Source organism: Orycteropus afer, unplaced genomic scaffold (assembly GCF_000298275.1).
Source record: "Orycteropus afer afer isolate SDZICR_OR568_19922 unplaced genomic scaffold, OryAfe1.0 scaffold00282, whole genome shotgun sequence".
NCBI lineage: Eukaryota > Metazoa > Chordata > Mammalia > Tubulidentata > Orycteropodidae > Orycteropus > Orycteropus afer.
The window spans coordinates 3,445,141-3,452,310 of NW_006921869.1; positions in this window are offsets into that span (position 1 = coordinate 3,445,141).

The following is a 7,170-nucleotide window of genomic DNA, read 5'->3' on the forward strand; positions in this document are numbered from 1 at the left end:
TCACAGACTGCGGACCCCATCCTCGGCTGTCTGGGTTGGCTCCTGTGAGCCAGCCCACAGCTGCACATTGCCAAATGTCTGGATTCTGCCACTGTCCATCCCATGGGAGGTCTGTGTCTGCAAGAGCATTTTCCAAAATTGCACCACCTGTTTGCAAAAGAGCCCTCTCCAAGCCCATTGCACAACCCAGGGTACTTTTGGTTTCAAACAGATTTTCCAGAATGATCTTGGAAAAAAAGAGTGTGAGTATTAGTGAATGACTGAGTTTGAGTATGTGAGAAAAGGTGAGTATGTTAGGAGCTCTATGGACCCCGGAGCAGCCAAGGATAGAGAATCATCCTAGAGTCAACCCATAGCCAAGTTGAATAGAGCTGTTGCATTTCTAAAGGCATTTAACATCTGAGTCATTCCCTTTGAGTCACTGAGGAGTTAGAATAGCCATTTGCCCTCAGGTGCCAGCAACACAGAGTTGATGGTGCTTGGGTAGAGTTGCCAATTAAATTGTAATTTCAGATCAAAATTAATTTTCAAATTTAATTTAAATATATTTAATTATATTAAAATCATTTTATCTGAAATTCAAATTTAACTGTGTGGCCTGTATTTTAACCTGGCAACTCTAGTTTGAAGGTAAAAAAAAAAAAAAAAATCACAACCAATGAGCACCTGCCTTCTCAGACTCCAAATAACGCCTGAGGCCCTCAGAAGCTCACTTGCCCCAGTTCTTATGTTCCTTTGAGCCTCAGATGCCTCCTAGGTTAAACAGGAGAGAAGAGGAAAAGGCTTGAGAAAGATGCTCTCAACCTGTAGGCTGCTCTGCCCTCTGATGCTTCACTGCCATGGTCCCACAGCGCCATGAACTCACAGGTAGACATTTGGTAGACACGGCACTCGCACACATACACCTCATTTGACTTCACAACAGCCAGGGGTAGGAGGTAATATGCCCTGCACCCTATGGGTGCCGCTGATCACTCACCACCTTGGAAGGTTTGCCAACCTCTGACTCCCTCTAGATAATGCGTGCCATGAAGGTAGGCTGGCCACTGGGTCCACTGCAGCCCAGAGCCCGTGAGGGCTGAGAGAAGTCTGAGAGGGAGCAGAGTGGAAGGCCGCATGCTCTGAGCTGAAGGCCGCACTAGGTCTCGTGTCCAAGAAGAGTCAACAGTGTCCGGCCCTGACAGGGCCACCTCTGTGGACCTTTGTCCCCACCCAGAACCATGGCTGCTGTTTATTGCAGTTGGGGAAAGAGGATGTTCTGCATCTGGAAGAGATCCTCTGTTGCTTGGCATCCCTCTACACTTACCCCATTATGTCTCAGGACCACACCAGGCCTGACACCCAGCACTCCCCAACTGTCAAGAGGCTGGGCCTCAGACAGGGTCCAACCAGAGTGGAGCATCAGAAACTGTGACCTTGGGCAAATCCTTGCACCCCTCAAAGCCTCAGTTTCCTTATCTGTATCATGCCTAAGTGACGTCTATGCCCCTCTCCTGCTTTGGGACCTCAGGATCTCTGACCTCAGCTCCCACCTCATTCATGAAGCTTCAAGAAGCTCCATGAAATGAAGAAAGAAAGAGGCCCTTGGCATGTCTGCACAGGAAAGGAGGGCAATTTTGCCAGGAGGACATTTTGCTTTTGGTTTCCAAATACTAGGTATTAAAATACACTCTCTGCACCAAATGAGGTGCTGGAGAGGACTTAAAGAACCAGGTTATATGAAAGAGCAATGAGGTGCAAAGCCCCCACCACTCCCTCAAGGTGCACACACACCCTCTCTGTGCCTCCATCTTGTTCTGTTAAATGGGGACACTGCAGACAGTGCCTGATCCCAGATGCTGTAAGAGTCCCATGAGATAACCATGCTAGGCCGACCTCATAAGCAAGTACTTAGTTAAAACCAGCTACTACCACCTCTACAATTAGCCTTCAATAGGGGACACATGGTCTTTCTAGTCCTCTGCTGTGATGTGAATAATCAGGGGGACTCCAGCTCCCTAGAATCTGAGAATAGACCATGACTGGTGGCAAGGGGCCAAACCAAAAAACCAAACTCACTGTTGTAAAGTCGATTCTGACACTTAGAGACCCCTCCTTTGGTTTTCGAGGCAGTATTTCTATGGAAGTAGGTTGCCCAATCTTCCTTCTGAGGAGTGGCTGGTAGGTTTGAACCGCCACGCCAGCCTTCTGGTTAGCAGTCAAATGCCTTAGGCACTATGCCACCAAAGCTCCCTGGGACAAGGGGCAGAATGGGGCTATTTCCCTCCCTCTGCGAAAGGAAGATGAGGCAATCTACTTCCGTAATGATACTGCCTCAGAAACCCAAGGAGGGGTCGCTGTGAGTCAGGTCCCACTTGACGGGGACAACAATAACAATAAGAATAACAACAACAACACTTACAACCCTTCCCTACAATGTGATCACTGTTGTTGTTATGTGCAGTTGAGTTGGCCCCGACTCATAGCAACCCCTCCTTGGGTTTCCGAGGCAGTATCACTATGGAAGTAGATTGCCCAACCTTCCTTCCCAGGAGCGGCTGATGGGTCTGAACTGCCAGCCTTCTGGTTAGCAGTCAAGTGCCTTAGGCACTATGCTACCAGAGCTCCTATGTGATCACTATTCCATGATATGTGACGATATTAAGGACTTACTATCTTCAAATGTGATAATGGTAGTGTGGAGGTAAGGAGCTCTTACCTTTTAGAGCTACAAACTGAGATTTTTACAGATGAAATTATATAAAAAGAAATATTGGGTAAAATAAATAAGTACAGTGGGGGTAGGAGGAAAAGATCTCCAATGCCCCCCCCCCAAGGAGAGGTAGCCCAAGCTCCTCACAGGGTCATTGGCTGAGGCCTCCTCCACATTTCCACAGATGTCATCTCACTGTATATCAATCTCACAAGCTCCATCCTGGCTCAGGCCACTGCCTGGGTTGTTCCTTCTGCAGAGATTGCCCCACTCTACATGAGGGCTCCTTATTTAGATCTTGACTCAGAAGTCACCCATTTTAGGAGGCCCTCCCTGACCACCCTGTTACATCATCCCATATTATATTCTTCCTAGCAGTTGGCACCTTGGTAAACTATCTTGGTTATGTGTTTGCGTACTTTGTTTCCTGTCCTGTCTACCCCACCCCCACCCAGATCACGAATAGAGTCTAAAGCAGCGCCTGGCAAGAAGCGCCTGGCAAGTATTTGCTGCGGAGGAGAGGGAATGGGGAGAGGGAGTGGGATAGAAAGACGGCTAGCTCCTTCATCAGTCTCTACACAGGGCTGAGTGGCCCAGGTGGAGCGCTGAAGCACTAACAGCCAAGATAGGGTTCCCGGGACTGCTCAGGAGTGCCTACCGAAAAGCGAGGGCGCCCCAGGGCTGTGAGCCGGCTCTGGGCCCTAAAAAAACAGCAGCACGTGGCGCGGCCAGAGGCACAAGCTGCGTGCAGGGGGAGGGGACGCGCTGTTCCGGGCACGGTCCCCAGCCCGCCGCTGGACTCCGCCCCCTCCCCCGGCCGGGCCAGGCCTGCTGTTTATCCTCCCGGGGACACAGCGGCTGCAGGAACAACATGTAATTGATAACAAGCCGAGAGCTGGCCAAGGGCTGGCCATTGGGTCAGCGTGCAAATCACGGGGGGTGACGGGCGGGGCCGCCTTTCAAAATAAGAGTCTCAGCTCCCCAAGCTTCCCTCAGGCCCCAAAGTCACCAAGTGCCAGAGTCCTCGCACCTGTGGGGTGGCGCGGGCACTCGGAAGGCATTCGGCCCGCGGGGGAGGAGGCTTGAGAGGCTCGAACATTTTGGGATTTTTGTGACCTTCTGGGGAATGGTCCAAGAAATAGCCCCCTCTGTGTCCTACGGGGGCCCAGTGAGGAACACCACAGTAGGGAGGGAAGAAGGAAGCCTGAGGGCCATGGAGTATGGGAGGGGGGTGGCCTCTCGTCTCCCTTGGCCGCTGCCACCCCTCGGCCACCTTTCTACCAATGTCGGATCTAAGGGGGTGGAAGACTGCGCGTGAGGTAGAAGTATGAGATGTGGGTGAACGGTGCGGGTGTGCCCGAGTGGTGTGTGTGCAAATGGTCGTGAGTTTCTGTTACAACCATTCTGTGACTGTGCGTGTGCGGGGCGTTATGTGCGGTGGCCAGTGTAATGTACAAGAGAGTGTCCGAGATGTGGTCGCTCGTGGAGCGGGACAGAGGGTGCCGACGCCTGAGTGGAAACATGCATGGGAAAGGAAGGCGCAGGGAGCAGACTCTGACGTTCTCCGTGGAGCCCTAAAGCTCTGCCCGCTGCGCACCAAGCCCTCGGCCCGTGACCTAGCAGGCCACTGCTGCGATGACCAGCAATAACCCCTCCGCCACGGGTCCATTCGCGCCCTCTCCCTCACCCCAACCCCGCCACGCCCGGCCTGGTGCCCGCCATATGGGAGGGCTGCTCCGCAAGGCGCACCCGGACAAACTGAGCCCGGCACGAAGGCGGAGGCCCAGACCTGGGTGTGTAATGTGCCAGTAGTGAAGCCATCGACTTATCCCACTCCCTGCGCCCGACCCCTGGAAGCTCAACCAGCTCCTCAGACATGGCCTCGGACACTCGCCCAGAGCTCCGGCAGCGGCTGCGCGGGTTCCTGGCCACGCGTCCAGAGGGCAGCCAGCGCTCGCCTCGCGTCCAGGCCTGACCCGTGGGCACCCGACGCCGCGTCCACACGGCAGTCCGGCCCACTGCGCTCTCTCCCACCTGAACTTCGCGCACGCCCGGCCGGCGGCCAGGCCCCCGGCAATCCTGCAGCACTGGCCGCGCTGGACTGGGTGGCCTCGGCGACTCGGCCTCCTTGTTCGGCGGCAGCAGCGGGCGGTGCCGGGGATCCTGAGCTTGCTTGTTCGCCCGCTGGCCGGCTGATCGCTGCCGCGGGAGCTCTCACCCGCCGGAGCGCTCACTCAGCGCTCACTCCCGGGCCAGTCACGTGACGCGCGCGGGCGCCGCGAAGGCTCGCAGGAGGCTCGGCCCCAAACGCGCGGCCCATTGGCCCGCGCCATCGCGTCACGCCCGCCCGCCCTGCCCGGGTGGCCCCGCCCCTAAGCGAGCCTGAGTGTGGGCTGTCCGCCCGCGGGCGGAATCCCGGAGCCCTCAGCCGCTTCCGCTCCCGAAGGTTCAGGGTCCCACGGTCCCCAACCTGCCTCAGCTATACCCCTCCAATTTGAAAAGCCCACCCCTGCTGTGCACTCCCAGTTCCCTGGGAGGCCGTTTCTAATGCCAAGTCCCAAGCTGGGAGAGTGAGGCCGGCCTTAGGATGTGCGGAAATCCTGAAATCTCCCTATGTGCAGGACAAGTGGGAGATGGCGCTGTGAAGCCTGCCGGGCGGGTGTGTCGACCGCCAGATGATGTAAGGAATTGCCTTGGTGGACCCGTTATCAGAGAAAGCCGGTATTTGTTCTTTTTCACCGTGTAGTAACAGTTACATTTGGGAAAGTATGCTCGCTGCTTTGCCACCAGGGCACATAGCAGGCCTTGGAACGGCCTGAGGAGGTTTTCTGATCTCTGCATCCACCAAGCAACATCCTGTCTTGGGGGCACTTTCCCCAAGACTAAACAATGCTTCACAGTCCACCAGGCTGTCGCATACTCCTTTAAACCTCAGAGATCCTGGGAAGTGTTTGCACTCCCACTTACAGAGAGGAAGAACGACTTGCTCAAGAGAGCACAGAGAAACACGTGAGCCTAGGATGCCGCGCCCCTGCCACGCACTTTCACCCAGCCTGGTGTTTGATCTTCAGCCAACAATTTTACAGATGAAGAAATGGACATTCCGAAGAAAGGGATTTCCCGTGTCACCAGCTGGTAAGAAGAGGAGCCAGATGGAGACTGATCTGTCTTAGCGTCCCCTCCTTGGGTTTCCAAGGCAATATCACTGCAGAAGTAGATTGCCCAGTCTTCCTTTCAAGGAGTCGCTGGTGGGTTCGAACCACCAGTCTTCTGGTTAGCAGTCAAGTACTTTAGCACTATGCCACCAGAGCTCCTGTCTGCCTGAGGGAGGGCATCTTAAAAAGGGCAGCCTTGTAGAAAGAGCTCCTCCTATGCAGGTTACTTCCTTTCCTCTCCTGGCACTGGGAAGTGGGGAATATTTCCTCTGCTCCATGGGAGAAAGCTGCCAGACCCATAATTCACAGCCAGGAATGCTAGGAAGCTCTAGTGTTGCAGTGGTTAAAAGCATACAGCTGCTAACCAAAAGGTCAGCGAATGGAGCCCATCAGCCATTGCCTGAGAGGAAGATAAAGCAGTCTGCTTCCATAAAGATTTAGAGCCTTGGAAACCTGTTGGGGCAGTTCTACTCTGTCCTACTGTGTTGCTATGAATGGACTTGATGGCGATGGATTAGTGGATTCTGAAATGCTATGAATCTGTGCTCCATAGCGTCATGCCAGTTGCTTTTCCAAGCATCCTGGTGCCCCAATCACTGCCAGGAATGCAACTGCTGGTGCACCATCACCCAAACCCAGGCTGGGCCAAAGAGCTTGGAGAAGACTTGATTTGAGAATGAAGATGGTGATGATTTCTATTTCGCAGAGCAAGTCAATGCTCACCTTCACAGCTCTTATGGCAGCCCTGCAGAGCACTGACAGAACAGATGGAATTTGCTTGTTTTGGTAAAAGAAGAGACAAAGGTCTGGAGGATTCAGTGGCACCCAGTCTTGTCTCTGCAGGTTATGTGACACATGTCTACAGCATTTCTCCCATCTACCCTGCTTGCTATTTGTCCTTTGTTCCTCACACAATCCTAGCCCAGTGTTCCCTATCCCTCGGGCAAAAATCACGCCCAAAGGTGCCCATCCTTATCAGCTTTAGCACACAGAAAAGGAGCCCCAACAGACCAGAAACTGAAGAACAGCCAGGATGATCCAGTCAAACCTAAATCAGATTACCTCCCTTCCTTGCTCAAGACCTTCCAGTGACTCTCATTTCATTCAGAGTAAATAAAAGCCGGAGTTATCACCACAGCCTTCAATGCCCTTGCCTCCTTAAGGTTTTATTCAAATGTTACCTTTCAGGGAGCCCTACCTTAGCCACCCAATCTAAAATGTTAACTCTCCTCACAATTCATATTTCCTTTTCTATTTTTCTTCTTGGTACTTATTACCTTTGAACCTAATGTTGTTGTTATTTGCGGTTGAGTTGGACCCGAC